The following is a 16,421-nucleotide window of genomic DNA, read 5'->3' as shown; positions in this document are numbered from 1 at the left end:
TTCACTTTATTTGGAATGGAAAGCCAGACAAAATTAAACGGGCCTATTTATATAACGAATATGAATTCGGAGGGCTGAAATTAATAAATATTAAAGCATTGAACCTCTCAATAAAGTCTTCAGTCATACAGAATGTGTGCTTAAATCCAAACGGGTTTATACAGCAGGTTAGTAATGGCTCACCCCATGTTCAAAAATGGCCTTTTTCCCTTTATTCAGATTAAAACTAAAAAAATTTAAAATAAACAATGGAAAGCTGGTAGCAATTTCAGTTTAATCCACCAGAAAACACAAATATTACAACACATATTATGGTTCAAATGTAATTTAAAACATAAAAAAATATTTTTTTAAATGTCACATTTGTTAATAATATCATAAATACGACTGGTGGAGCTTGGTTACACACGCAGTTTACAAAAATACAGTGCATTCAGAAAGTTTTCAGACCCCTTTACTTTTTCCACATTTTGATACGTTACAGCTTATTCAAAAGTTGATTAAATATTTTTCAATATAAACACAATACCCCATAATGACAAATCAAAAACAGGTTTTTAGAAATGTGTGCAAATGTATAAAAATTGTAAACTGAAATATCACATTGACTTAAGTATTCAGACCCTTTACTCAGTACTTTGTTGAAGCACCTTTGGCAGCGATTACAGCCTGGAGTCTTCTTGGGTATGACACTACAAGCTTGGAACACCTGTATTTGGGGAGTTTCTCCCATTCTTCTCTGCAGATCCTCTCAAGCTCTGTCAGGTTGGATGGGGAGCGTCGCTGCACTGCTATTTTCTCTCCAGAGATGTTCGATCGGGTTCAAGTTCTGAGTCCGGCTGGGACACTCAAGGACATTCAGAGACTTGTCCCGAAGCCACTCCTGCGTTGTCTTGGCTGTGTGCTTGGGGTCGTTGTCCTGTTGGAAGGTTAACCTTCGCCCCAGTATGAGGTCCTGAGCGCCCTGGAGCAGGTTTTAATCAAGGATCTTTCTGTACACTGTTCCGTTCATCTTTCCCTCGATCCTGACTAGTCTCCCAGTCCCTGCCGCTGAAAAACGTCCCCACAGCATGATGCTGCCACCACCATGCTTCACCATAGGGATGGTGCCAGGTTTCTTCCAGACGTGACGCTTGGCATTCAGGCCAAAGAGTTCAATCTTGTTTTCATCAGATCAGAGAATCTCGTTTCTCATAGTCTGAGAGTCTTTAGGTGCCTTCTGGCAAACTCCAAGCGGGCTGTCATGTGCCTTTTACTGAGGAGTGGTTTCCGTCTGGCCACTCTACCATAATGGCCTGATTGGTGGAGTGCTGCAGAGATGGTTCTCCCATCTCCACAGAGGAACTCTGGAGATCTGTCAGAGTGACCATCCGATTCTTGGTCACCTACCTGACCAGGCCCTTCTCCCCTGATTGATCAATTTGGCCGGGCAGTCAGATCTAGGAAGAGTCTTTTTCCATTTAAGAATGATGGAGGCCACTGTGTTTTTGGGGACCTTCAAGGCTGGAGAAATGTTTTGGTACCCTTTCCCAGATCCGTGCCTCGACACAATCCTGTCTCGGAGCTCTACGGACAATTCCTTCGACCTCATGGCTTGGTTTTTGTTCTGACAAGCACTGTCAACTGTAAGACGTGATATAGACAGGTACGTGCCTTTCCAAATCATGTCCAATCAATTGAATTTACCACAGGTGGACTCCAAGTTGTAGAAACATCTCAAGGATGACAGGTGGACTCCAAGTTGTAGAAACATCTCAAGGATGATCAATGGAAACAGGATGCACCTGAGCTCAATTTTCGAGTGTCCTAGTAAAGGGTCTGAATACTTATGTAAATAAGACATTTGTGTTTTTTATTTTTTATACATTTGCAAAAATGTCGTTTTGGTATAATGTGTGTAGATTGATGAGGGTGATTTTTTTTCTCGATCAATTTTAGAATAAGGCTGTAATGCATTAAGGGTCTGAATACTTTCCGAATGCTCTCCATATGGAAATGTCTGCTCTATTCAAAATTGTAACCAACTGATTGCAGTATTACACCAAAATTGGAAGAGGCAAGTGGAAGGGGAAGAAGGTAAGGAACTTGTCTGTCGGCCCTACATTGATGACCAAAATTGGTTCAAGAAAACTGTGATAAATAAAAAAGTATGTCAGGACCCAAAAAATTGACAGCTGCGCCATACAGGTTGCAAAATAGTTGAGAAGAGATTTTCGATGTGCTAATTCCATGGCACACGGTTTATGAACTGATACACAAAACAACGCTGGATTCAAAACTTATAGTTTTCACAATTGAAATAATTATACGAAATTATTGCAACCAATAGACTGTCATGTATACGTGGCAAATGTGGGATACATATTTTGCTGCAAAGAGACAGAACCATTAGATGTGTTGTTTTGGTACTGCCCATTATGTAGGTTGTTTTTGGTCGCAGGTTCAGAAATGGCTGAAGAATTGTAGCATTTACCTGGAGCTAACTCTGCAAACAGCACTGCTGGGTAACTTGAAAAGACATAGTCCATTGATCAATAATATAATAATACTTTTTGTAAAAATATTCATCTTTCATTTACAATCTGTAGAAACTATGAGAATAGAAAGGTTCAGAACCTGGTTTTCAAATGAAGATGGGAAGGGCTGAGGGTAGCTGAAGGTTGGGCCTAAAAACAAATAAAACAAATAACTCATGTAAATATACAGTGTCCGTAAAATGTATATAGTATGTATAAGCTGGAAGTAGAAGCCTAAATATTGTTGTCAATTATTTTACCCCAATTAGGGGAGGGGTGGTAGGATTAGGGTACACTAATAAAGAAGGAAAAATATATATTTGAAATATATATATGGGTGATTGGAAATAATGCAGACAATTATATTAATAGAACCCACAATCTATCTGCAATATTAAAACTGATCCACCCCCTAAACATGAAAAAAAACACAGGCACACACAGAATACTCTGACCCTCTTTTCTACTCCATTAGGAAGCATCTGTTGTTTCTCAACCGTCAAGCCTCGGGGCAGTCCTGGGATCAGGCTCTGGTGGTGGGGCCGAGAGAAAGGCCTGTGTGGGCCTGGGGGGGTTGCTTGATATTAAGAGTAAATAGAAATAATCTGGCTCGAACCCCAAAAAGTTCTGGCTCGGATTCCCTGGATGTCCTGCTCATAAACCCTGCACAGACCCCATCTCTGACGGCATCCTGGGCCAACATCCAGCCCCAACACCCATCCCCACAGCCCCTCCTGCAGCCTGCTCTCAGATCAGACCAGATAGCTGTCTTGTATGATGAAGCTGCGGAGCGCCCCTCCATTCAGAGCCCCTCTTTCCTATACCTGCACATCGTCACACAGACAGCACGCCGCTCATCAGCACCTTGTACCCTTTCACAAGCACATGGGTTTACCTTTCAAGACGTAATGGCTTAAAAACACCCATCACATTGTTTACATCTGTCTGCTTTTCTGCAAGCAAAGTGTGTGGGGGTTGTGGGGGGTGCAGAATGGGGACGAGTCCCTGCTTTTTAACACTTGTCTGTTGACTTGACTTTGAGAGGGGAAGCAAAGGGCAGCAGTGAGGGGAGAACACCGCAAAGAGAGGTAGGGGGTGGGAAGAATGTAAAAAGATAGAGCGGGAGTATGTCAAGGATCAAGTAAAGCAGTGTAAGACACAGGCTTGACAAGCAAACAGTCTCGTTATCAGACAAAACAGTCTTAGCTGCTGCTTAGCCACCTTGGAACATTATATTTATCTGCTTGCTGAGATGAGCACACACTGAGACATGGTCTTGTTGAACCACCGAACTACACAGGCAGGTAAGTATGTCATTACCATTCTACAATCTGGATCAGCCTTTTGAAATTCAGGCCTTAGACTGACACGGGACATACATCTCTACGTCCCTGACAGTCTGGGGAATGCGGATGGTGTCCCTGTATCTGTGCAGCTGTGACTGACACAGTGAGGTTGAATGAGGTGGGGAGAGGTAGCCTGGTCTCATAGGCTAGACATAACATAGTAAATGTAAATCCGGGACACTCAAATTAGTATGATATGTTATGTTTGGTATGGTTACATAAGACACATGGTTACTTTAAACGTTTACTGCAGTGGGCTAAATCAGGGTCACACAGAGTGATTATTGGTTGTCTTAAACAAATCTAATAGGAAACAAAAGTATACACCTCACACAAGGTTATGGGCTTAAAAAAAAAGAAGACTTAAAATGTGTTCTATTTTGAGTTTGCATCCCAATATTACACTTTATGTACATCACAGAAGACTGAAATATAATCGTTTGACAGAAATGTTGGATGTGTCCGTTTTTTTTAATAATCTTTATGAAATTATGAAATTATGAAAATAAATTAATATGAAAAATATGAATAACATTCCACCCATGAGGCCAAAGAGGGCGCTTTTGGTCATTGACTGCCAAAAAGGGCTATGGCAAATACTAAAGTAAGGTTGTTTGTCTGGTTGGATGGGTTAGTGTATAACACAAACGTTCGGCAACCCAAAGGTTGCGAGTTTGAATCTCATCGAGGACAACTTTAGCTAATTATCAACTTTTCAACTACTTACTCCTTTTTAGCTGCTTTTTAACTACTTAGCATGTTAGCTAACCCTAACCCTTTTAGCTAACCCTTCCCCTAAACGTAACCCTTTAACCTACACTATATATACAATACCAGTCAAAAGTTTGGATACAGCTACTCATTCCAGGGTTTTAACCTTATTTTTTACATTGTAGAATAATAGTGAAGACATCAAAATTATGAAATAACACACTTGGAATCATGTAGTAACCAAAAAAAGTGTTAAACAAATCAAGATACATTTTATATTTGAGATTCTTCAAATTAGCCACCCTTTGCCTTGATGACAGCTTTGCACACTCTGGGCATTCTCTCAACCAGCTTCATGAAGTAGTCACCTGGAATGCATTTCAATTAACAGGTGTGCCTTGTTAAAAGTACATTTGTGGAATTTCTTTCATTCTTAATGCTTTTGAGCCAATCAGTTGTGTTGTGACAAGGTAGGGGTGGTATACAGAAGATAGCCCTATTTGGTAGAAGACCAAGTCCATATTATGGTAAGAACAGCTCAAATAAGCAAAGAGAATTGACAGTCCATTATTACATTAAGACATGGTCGGTCAATTCGGGATAATTTGAAGCAATATTCAAAGTTTCTTCAAGTGCCGTCGCAAAAACCATCAAGCACTATGATGAAACTGGCTCTCATGAGGATCGCCACAGAAAAGGAAGACCCAGAGTTAGCTCTGCTGCAGAGGATGAGTTCATTAGTGTTTCCAGTCTCAGAAATTGCAGCCCAAATAAATGTTTCACAGAGTTCAAGTAACAGACACATCTTAACATCAACTGTTCAAAGGAGACTGTGTGAATCAGGCCTTCATGGTGTAATTTCTGCAAAGAAACCACTACAAAGGACACCAATAATAATAAGAGACTTGATTTGGCCAAGAAACATGAGCAATGGACATTAAACTGATGGAAATCTGTCCTTTGTCCAAATGTTTGATTTTTGGTTCCAACCGTCATGTCTTTGTGAGACACAGAGTAGGTGAACGGATAATCTCTGCATTTGTGGTTCCGAATGTGAAGCATGGAAGAGGATGGGTGATGGTGTGGGGGTGTTTTGCTGCTGACACTGTCTGTGATTTATTTAGAATTCAAGGAACACTTAACCAACATGGCTACCCCAGCATTCTGCAGCAATATGCCACCCCATCTGGTTTGTGCTATCATTTATTTTTCAACAGGACAGTGACCCAACACACCTCCAGGCGGTGTAAGGGCTATTTGACCAAGAAGGAGAGTGATGGAGTGCTGCATCAGATGACCTGGCCTCCACAATCACACGACCTCAACCCAATAGAGATGGTTTGGGATGAGTTGGACCGCAGGGTGAAGAAAAAGCAGCCAACAAGTGCTCAGCATACGTGGGAACTCCTTCAAGACTGTTGGAAAAGCATTCCAGGTGAAGCTGGTTGAGAGAATGCCAAAAGTCTGCAAAGCTGTCGTCAAGGTAAAGGGTGGCTACTTTGAAGAATCTAAAATCTAAAATATATTTTGATTTGTTTTACACTTTTTTTGGTTACTACATGATTCCATATGTGTTACTTAGAGGTCGACCGATTATGATTTTTCCACACAGATACTGATTATTGGAGGACCAAAAAAAGCAGATACCGATTAATCGGCCGATGTAGTAACCAAAATAGAAGTGTTCATTCAGTATTATTGAAATTGTCATTATTACAAATATATACATAATGACAATTTCAATAATACTGAATGAACACTTTTATTTTAACTTAATATAATACATAAATAAATAATGAAACATGTTCAATTTGGTTTAATAAATAATGTGTTGAAGAAAGTAAAAGTGCAATAACGTTTAAGTTCCTTGCTCAGAACATGAGAACATTTGAAAGTTGGTGGTTCCTTTTAACATGAGTCTTAAATATTCCCAGTTAAGAAGTTTTACGTTGTAGTTAATATAGTATTTATAGTACCATTTTTCTCTCTACCATTTGTATTTCATATACCTTTGACTATTGGATGTTCTTATAGGCACTATAGTATTTCTAGCTTAATCTCGGGAGTTGATAGGCTTGAAGTCAAACAGTGCTGTGCTTCAAGCATTGCGAAGAGCTGCTGGCAAATGCAGTAAAGTGCTGTTTGAATGAATGCTTACGTGCCTGATGCTGCCAAGACCAAAGAGCTGTCAAAGGACACCAGAAACAAAATTGTAGACCTGCACCAGGCTGGGAAGACTGAATCTGCAATAAGTAAGCAGCTTGGTTTGAAGAAATCAACTGTGGGAGCAATTATCAGAAAATGGAAGACATACAACCCACTGATAATCTTCCTCGATCTGGGGCTCCACGCAAGATCTCACCCCGTGGGTTCAAAATGATCACAAGAACGGTGAGCAAAAATCCCAAATAAGGGGAAAAAAGTTTTAGTCAGCCACCAATTGTGCAAGTTCTCCCACTTAAAAAGATGAGAGAGGCCTGTAATTTTCATCACAGGTACACTTCAACTATGACAGACAAAATGAGGAAAAAAAATCCAGAAAATCACATTGTAGGATTTTTAATGAATTTATTTGCAAATTATGGTGGAAAATTAGCATTTGGTCAATAACAAAAGTTTATCTCAATACTTTGTTATATACCCTTTGGTGGCAATGACAGAGGTCAAACGTTTTCTGTAAGTCTTCACAAGGTTTTGTTGCTGGTATTTTGGCCCATTCCTCCATGCAGATCTCCTCTAGAGCAGTGATGTTTTGGGGCTGTTGCTGGGCAACACGGCTTTCAACTCCCTGCAAAGATTTTCTATGGGGTTGAGATCTGGAGACTGGCTAGGCCATTCCAGGACCTTGAAATGCTTTTTACGAAGCCACTCCTTCGTTGCCCGGGCGGTGTGTTTGGGATCATTGTCATGCTGAAAGACAAAGCCACGTTTCATCTTCAATGCCCTTGCTGATGGAAGGAGGTTTCACTCAAAATCTCACGATACATGGCCCCATTCATTCTTTCCTTTACACGGATCAGTCGTCCTAGTCCCTTTGCAGAAAAACAGCCCCAAAGCATGATGTTTTCACCCCCATGCTTCACAGTAGGTATGGTGTTCTTTGGATGCAACTCAGCATTCTTTGTCCTCCAAACACGACGAGTTGAGTTTTTACCAAAAAGTTATATTTTGGTTTCATCTGACCATATGACATTCTCCCAATCTTCTTCTGGATAATGGGGCGGCAGGATAGCCTAGTGGTTAGAGTGTTGGACTAGTAACCGGAAGGTTGCAAGTTTAAACCCCTGAGCTGACAAGGTCTTTCTGTCGTTCTGCCCCTGAACAGGCAGTTAACCCACTCATTGAAAATAAGAATTTGTTCTTAACTGACTTGCCTAGTTAAATAAAGGAAAAATAAAAATACATAAAAATCATCCAAATGCTCTCTAGCAAACTTCAGACGGGCCTGGACATGTACTGGCTTAAGCAGGGGGACAGGTCTGGCACTGTAGGATTTGACGTAGTGTGTGATGGTAGGCTTTGTTACTTTGGTCCCAGCTCTCTGCAGGTCATTCACTAGGTTTAGGCCGACAAATACAAATACAAACCTGACTCAGTTACACCAGCTCTGTCAGGAGGAATGGGTCAAAATCCACCCAATTTATTGTGGGAAGGCTACCCAAAACATTTGACCCAAGTTTAATTTGACCCAATTTAAAAGCATTGCTGGGAATGTGATGAAAAAAAAAACAGAAATAAATCATTAACTCTACTATTATTCTGACCTTTCACATTCTTAAAATAAAGTGGTGATCCTAACTGACAGGGAATTTTTACTCGGATTAAATGTCAGGAATTGTGATAAACTGAGTTGAAATGTATTTGGCTAAGGTGTATGTAAACTTCTGACTTCAACTGTACGTGTTCGTGAGAGTCTCACCTTTGCACAGAGGGGTCATATTAATTTGTAGCACAAACTCTTCGGACGTTCCAGACAGAAGTTGGCAGATCCGCGGTACCGACTTCAGATGAGTCCCAAGATGCTTGTGGGGGTCATAGAGCAAAACGGAACACCATCATGAGAGTCTCATCTTTCCATAGAGGGGTCATAATAGTTTTTATGGCCAAACCATTCGGATTTTACCGACGATTTTGTGAGAAGTCGGATTTTCGGGATGTCTCATGGTCTGACAAACTTTTCACCGCAGATGCGGAAGGGCGACATGGGCGGATGTGGTGGATTGAGATGCATCCAGTGCACAAAAAAAAACAGATCTCTCTAGTTTAAATTGACAGATATTTATATGAAACGTAACATATCATGCTAAATGGATTGTTGCGGATTTACATCCACAATAATACGAAATGCTCTGAGACCAGGTTGGAAAAGAAGAGCTGCTGTCTGTCAGAATGCTGGCAAAGCAGCCCTGCAGGGGACACACACACACACAACACAAATCAATGTGACTGACATCTGGAGGCCTCAGGAAAGGAAAGGGCTATTTCTCCCAAGGTCAGTTTCACCAAGGTCATCTCGGATTCTGAGCTGCTGAGCAACAGCTGACATGAGAGAGACGGAAAGACAACCCAGACCAAATTGACTCCTTCATTTATTATGCTGCAAACTGGTGAATGGATTCCAATCTAGCATGGCCATTTAGTGAGTGGAGCAAAAAGTGTGCTTCAGGAGAGAGGTAAAGAGTGAGTGAGAGAGTGCGAGAGCAAGAGAGACAGAAAGAGAGAGCGAGAGAGATGAGCAAAAGAGGGAGCGAGAAAGAGAGAAGGAGCGTGAGAGAGAAAGAGCAAGCGAGCTAGAGAAGGAGAGAGTATTTAAGTGTTTAATTAGGAAACGTTCCTGGGTGAATTCGGCTCTTTGACGTTTCCGCAGCACACAGCTGTCACCATGGAAACCACACTCAGAGAGGCTAGAGAGAAGGAAGGGAGCGAGTGTGGGAGAAACCAGCAGAATGGAGAGCGGAGAGAGAATGTGTATGAGAGAGATACAGGGACAGGGAAGGAGAGAGGAAGGGAAAGAGAGAGAGAACTACAGGGCGGTTGTAGTCTGACAACTGCACCACTTCATAACACAGCTGTTCATGAAGGAGAGGACGGAGAGGGGGAGCCTTGGCTGGGCTGTGCTGTGCTGAGCCTGCTGGGAAACACTGCAGCAGCACCATCTCTGAGTGGGGGAGAGGAAAGAACACCAGCACTGGGCATGCTCCACTTTCAAGGCCAGCAAGAAAATGAGATTTCAGCTCTTTAGTCTCTTGGCTCACTCGGCTCTCTGCCTCCATCTCATCTTCCATCTGTCAGTTCAGTCTTTATAACTACATCATACCACTAGCCCTCTCCATCTCCTGGAAATGGCTCTATAATAAATGAAAATGGACTGATTTATCTATTAATTGATTGATCTAATGGTGGATTGATTGATGAAGACATGTCTCCCTCTTATGGCCCAGCGGCTGACTCGTCTAGTGACAGAGACTGGGCTGTAAGAGAAGAGATGGGCATAGCAACACAGCAGCCAATAGGGCGTGCTACTGCAATAACAGGGCAACAGAGCATCCACACACAAACACACACAGAGACACAGATTCTTGCGCAGCTAACCTTGTTCGGACATACAATTCATCCCATTCAAAATCCTTACCCTAACCCTAACCTTAACCTAAAAGCCTAACCCTATCTCCTAACCCTAAAACTAACCCTAGCTCCTAACCCTTAAACTAACCCTAACCCAAAATCTAATTATAACCCTAACAGTAATTCTAACCTTAACCCTAAACCCCCTAGAAATAGCATTTGACCTTGTGGGAACTAACAAAATGTCCCCAGTTGGTCAAATGTTTGTTTGTTTACTATTTTCTTGGTGACAGGGTGATCCACCTTACTGTAACTAGTGATAAGACACAGATGACATCACTGACGAGAGGTTTACGCCCCAGCCTCGCCTACCCATCTGCCTCTGGGGGTTTAATGGTCCGCCGGCCCAAGCCACACCTACCCTGTTAGGAAGGCACCCTCACCTCTTTCTGACAAATCACTGGACATTCCCTGACCCCTCTATCAGTGCTCTGTCAGAACCACAGTGTGTGTGTGTGTGTGTGTGTGTGTGTGCCTGTGTGCCTGTGTGTGTGTGTGTGTGTGTGTGTGTGTGTGTGTGTGTGTGTGTGTGTGTGTGTGTGTGTGTGTGTGTGTGTGTGTGTGTGTGTGTGTGTGCGTGCGTGCGTGCGTGCGTGCGTGCGTGCGTGCGTGCGTGCGTGCGTGCGTGTGTGCGTGCGTGTGTGCGCGTGTGTCTGTCTGTGCATTCTGGTGCATGCGTGAGTGCTTAAAAGTTGTGTGTGTGGGTATGAGCGTTTACTCAGTGAACCTTTTTTTTTGTACGGTTACGCTTTGACCACAGAATACAGATATTCAAGAGGAGGATGTCAATTGCCAGTTAACATTTTGTTTTTGAATGATCATTTTCTGCTTGTTGAGGATGTTGACAATAAACAGTTTGAACCAGCAGTGCACTACTGTATGTGTGGGCAACTGCGGGTCTGCTTGACCAGACCGTCGTCTCAAGGGGTTAACCATTAATCCTTAGGAGTCTATTGATGCACCCATGCGTCAATCTAAGTAACATAATGAAACAAATCCCCAACGAATTGAGGTATGGAGGTCGTTTTGTGCCCTCCCCAAAAAAAGGGCATAAATATGTGTCAAAAAAAATATATATATTTTGTGAGCTTTTTTATATCTTATAGGACAGACACTACAAAACCTTACTAATTTAATCATTTTTACTGTCTTTTTGCCATTTATAAATATGTTATTCAAAGCATTTCCATTGGCAATAGTGATAAAGGCTTGGACTTTTAGAGGTTCATAAACAGTGACTCTCTGTGTGTCAAGGACGGACAACGCCCCTGAAGTCATCATTGCAATACATTTGCATTGTCAAGCAGCCCTGCCAACCGAACCGACATCGGACAATAATAGCCCGCTGCCACCGTGGCATTAAAATAAGTCTTAATCAAAGAGGCTCTATTATGAGAATGACTGTGATCTCCCTATCAGCAAGAGTCACATCTATCCTTAGCTTGGGGGGGGGGGGGGGGGGGGGGGGCAGATTGCCGTTGTGATAGAAGCAGAAGGAGATCTACTCCTTTTTCTGCTCTCTCGCTCACTCACCAAGATAAACAGACAAACACTCTCCCACATACTCTCGCAGTTTAACAAACACACTCCCACATAGGCCAAGGCCTTCACACAAACACATATGGGGGCTCTCACCAGAGAGCAACACATACTCTATCCAAGTACCCTCAGACCCGCATGGCTGTACACGTCCTCTTACAGCCAAACGCAAAGACAGTAACACTCACACATACATAGATGCATAGGAGGTCCGTCCATGTACACATAATTAAACCTGTATGTACACACAGCCACAAATTCCTTGGACAAACTGGACATTTTTGATTTACAGTAAAAGTGCAGCTGTAGTCCAGAATGTATTCTATTTCTCTGGCCGAAGAGTTCCCATTAGTCATGTCAATAGCATGAAATTTGGACTGAATTTATTTACATGTCGGTGTATCACAGCCAAGGAGCTATAAAACTGGGAGTTATTTGAACTGACAACAGTGTCAAGTTGAGAATCATGGGAACAGGTCTAGTTCTTATCAACCCCCCCCCCCCCCCCCCCCCCCCACACACACACACACGCACACACACACACACAGCTCCGAAACCACACACAGACGTCCGCTCTCCGCTTCGCATTCTTCACATCAAATCAAATTCCTCACGCGCTCTCAGCTCATCCTTAATCTCCAGAATGTGCTCGGAGAACAGCACAAACATGTCACAGTGAAGAAGCTGCAGAAAGCCTCTCTCTCGCTCTCTCCCTCTCTCTCCACTCCTCTCCACCGAGAGGGAGAGCTCCTCACTCAAAATATTTGCATTTCTGCTTTTGCCTCTCTGAGCCCAGCGTCGCCTTATCGAGGGGTCTCTCGCTTATCTCTTTGTTTATTTTTCACCGATGCAGACCTTTCCTGTGTGGGCCAGGAGTATGGTCTGGAGACGTAGGCTTAGCGTGAAGGGGCCTTAGATACAGCGAACAGGGGGGGGGGGTAATAAGAGACCGGGGGTAGGAGTGTGGACGCTGACGAGGGTGCCAGGACACCCCGGCCCCGCTCTGCTCTGGGATCTGACAGACAAGGCTGACAGGAAGCCGGGGCTGCGACTGGGCCGTCTCACAGCGACAGGCAGACAGCTCCGACACACAACACTCTCCCCTTGTAGGCGCTCCAACAACAGCCCAGCACCATGCCCATATCAGCTACACCGAGGGACCAATCCACAGAGCCATGGACATGCCATCCAAACCAGCAGCACGGAGGCAAAGCACTACTTTTCCCTCCGTTCATTCATAGCTGTATTGCCCATGTAGGCAGAATCTCTGGCCCTGCCAACAAGCGAGTGAGTCAGCATTGGGTTAGTTATGGGGAGCCTTAGAACCATACTGTTACTGTATCTAAAACAACGTACCCACCTGTTCCCTAGCCAGCTATATTTCAGCTCGGTTCAGTATAGAAGTGGAGAAAAGGTACATTTTCTCACAATATGCCAGCAGGAAAATAACCAGAGACAGTGTTAAATGCGGCAACAGTCACCAGGTACACATCGGAACGTAATCAGACCCCTTCACTTTTTCCACATATTCTTACATTACAGCCTTATTCTAAAATGGATTGAATACTTTTTTCCCTCATCAATCTACACACAATACCCCATAATGACAAGGCGAAAACAGGTTTTCAGAAATGTTTGCAAAAAAACAAAACAATTGAAAACAGACCCTTTGCTATTAGACTCAAAATTGAGCTCAGGTGCATCCTGTTTCCATTGATCATCCTTGAGATGTTTCTACAACTTGATTAGAGTCCACCTGTGGTAAATTCAATTGATTGGACATGATTTGGAAAGGCAAACACACGTCTATATAAGGTACCACAGTTGACAGTGCATGTCAGAGCTAAAACCAAGCCATGAGGTCGAATGAATTGTTTGTAGAGCTCTGAGACAGGATTGCGTCGAGGCACAGAGCAGGCAGCCAGGCCAAACTGAGCAATCGGGGGAGAAAGGCCTTGGTCAGGGAGGTGGCCAAGAACCCGATGGTCACTCTGACAGAGCTCCAGAGTTCCTCTGTGGAGATGGGAGAAACTTCCAGAAGGAAAACCATCTCTGCAGCACTCCACCAATCAGGCCTTTATGGTAGAGTGGCCAGACGGAAGCCACTCCTCAGTAAAATGCACATGACAGCCCGCTTGGAGTTTGCTAAAAGGCACCTAAAGACTCTCGGACCATGAGAAACAGGATTCTCTGGTCTGATGGAACCAAGATTGAACTCTTTGACCTGAATGCCAAGCGTCACGTCTGGAGGAAACCTGGCACCATCCCTACGGTGAAGCATGGTGCTGACAGCATCATGCTGTGGGGATGTTTTTCAGCGCCAGGGACTGGGAGACTAGTCAGGATCGAGGGAAAGTACAGAGATATCCTTGATGAAAACCTGCTCCAGAGCGCTCAGGACCTCAGCCTGGGGCGAAGGTTCACCTTCCAACAGGACAAAGACATTAACCACACAGCCAAGACAATGCAGGAGTGGCTTCGGGACAAGTCTCTGAATGTCCTTGAGTGGCCCAGCCAGAGCCTTGAATCGAACCAGATCAAACATCTCTGGAGAGACATGAAAATAGCTGACAGAGCTTGAGAGGATCTGCGGAGAAGAATGGGAGAAACTCCCCAAATACAGGTGTGCCAAGCTTGTAGCGTCATACCTAAGAAGACCCAAGGCTGTAATCGCTACCAAAGGTGCTTCAACAAAGTACTGAGTTAGGGGTCTGAATACTTATGTAAAAGTGATATATCCGTTTTTTTTTTATTTGAATACATTTACAAAAATGACCCAAAAACAGTTTTTGCTTTTGTCATGGGTTATTGTATGTAGATCGATGACGAAAGAAAACAATTGAATCCATTTTAGAATAAGGCCGTAAATGTAACAAACGGTGGAAAAAGTCAACAGGTCTGAATACTTCCCGAATGCACTGTACGTGATACGAGGCCCGTTTACTGTCAGTGGGGGCCGTTGAGGTGGTGAGAAGAAACATGCCTAGACAATGAGCAGCAAAAGGACACATCCCATGTGTGGCAAATACAGAGGCAATCAAGAGGAAAGGGAAACAGACAGGGTTCACTCTGTGGATCCCCTGTACAAACGAACTCTGACTAGGTTACCATAGGTCTCTATAAGGGGATATCACCCTGCCATTAAAAGCAATACAACCACACAGCCTCCTATAGGACGGAGTGTTATTGATCTGTAGGCTCTGCTACGCTGATAGGTGACGGGGTCAGTGTGTCAGTCTGGGGATCGGCTAGAACGCAGACACACAGACACACACACACACACACACACACACACACACAGCAGCTCTGCTCTCTATCTTTCAACAACAAGCCGAGCAGGGACCAGATGGAAAGAGGGCCTGTTTGTGGAGGAAGATAAACACGGTGGTGCAGCCAGTCCAGTCCACTCCAGATTACAGCAGCTAAATAATGAGGTGGAGCCACGGGTGGAGGGAGAGAATGAAGAGAAGTGAAATGATACAGTAACCTCCTGCTCACTGAAAGAAAAAAGAAAAAAAACACACTCGCTCTTACTTGCTCATTTTACCTTTCAAATAATATCTCTCATTGCATGTATATGAATTTCCCACTCAATTCAAAGGAATGTTCCGGCACAGTAGCTACAGACAGTGAGTGTGTGTGAGAGCAACTGAACCCCAGGACTGAGAGGGAGGGAGGGAGAGAAAAGGAAAGTAAAAAGGACAGGTTGAGGCTAGATAGAGAGGGCAAAGCATAGTCGGCATTGAGGTGTCAGAGAGAAAAGAAAGAGAGAGAGAGAGCAGAGTTTCCAATTATGTCATTGTGGATTGAAAAGCGCTATCTCTTTCTGGAAGACATAAACATCCAGGAATGCTTGCCCTGAATAGGAATTGTTCTGGGGTCCTGATTACGAAAACTCAAGGCTAGCTGTTGATATGCGCATACAAGTCTGTCTCTGTCTGCATGCCATTGTTTTGGCAGATATCTACGGAGAGATATGATGATGCAAAACAGGCAAAGTGCTGTCAAGTCACGGATGTTGACAATTACTGCCAATAAACGCAACAATAAAGATATGAGCAATTAGCACCTACTCCTTGAGCCATGACAGGTTCAGATCCATTCAATAGCATCAATATGGTGGATATCACAAGACCAAGTTAGCAATTCCCCTATTCTGCGTAGAATATATGTTTCATTTGTTTGCTTTCGCCTCCATAAAGAACAAGAGCTGCACCTCCAACTGGAAAGTGTTCCTTTCACTGCTGCAAAGGGGAAACAGAGTTTCATCTCGGTCCACCTCCTGCCACTTCTAACAACAGTCATTCATTCATTTTCAAGCCTTTTCATGTCAATGCACACCTACAAACATACCTGAGGAAACAAGCCCTCTCTCAGGCTATGTGGCGTGTGTGGGGTGAACATGGCCGGACACGTTCCTTAAACACACCGGGAAGCGCCCAACGGGAGTGCCGGCAGCCTCTCTCCTCCGCACGCTGCACACAAACACTGTTGCCCTTCCCATGGTCCTTTGTTCCTGTCGTTTTGTTGGAGTCGAGTTCCTTGTCATTGACACTGTCTGCTTCCTCTGAACATCTATCATTACAAGTCAGGAGGACACACAAACACACACACACACACACAGATGCATACGCACACTTGCTTTCATGTCTGCACGGTTATACTAATGCATAAACAACCATTC

General features: G+C 43.5%; 1 protein-coding gene across 2 annotated transcripts in view; it reads right to left on the bottom strand.

Moving 5' to 3' along the window:
* LOC139418640 (pro-neuregulin-2, membrane-bound isoform-like) overlaps positions 1-16,421 on the bottom strand; it is a 106,358-nt gene that overhangs the window by 74,555 nt on the left and 15,382 nt on the right. The window lies entirely within an intron of this gene.

The sequence above is a fragment of the Oncorhynchus clarkii genome, chromosome 10 (genome assembly GCF_045791955.1).
Source record: "Oncorhynchus clarkii lewisi isolate Uvic-CL-2024 chromosome 10, UVic_Ocla_1.0, whole genome shotgun sequence".
Taxonomy (NCBI): Eukaryota; Metazoa; Chordata; class Actinopteri; order Salmoniformes; family Salmonidae; genus Oncorhynchus; species Oncorhynchus clarkii.
The sequence above is the reverse complement of the archived record's forward strand: the minus strand, read 5'-3'. Positions and strand labels throughout refer to the sequence as shown.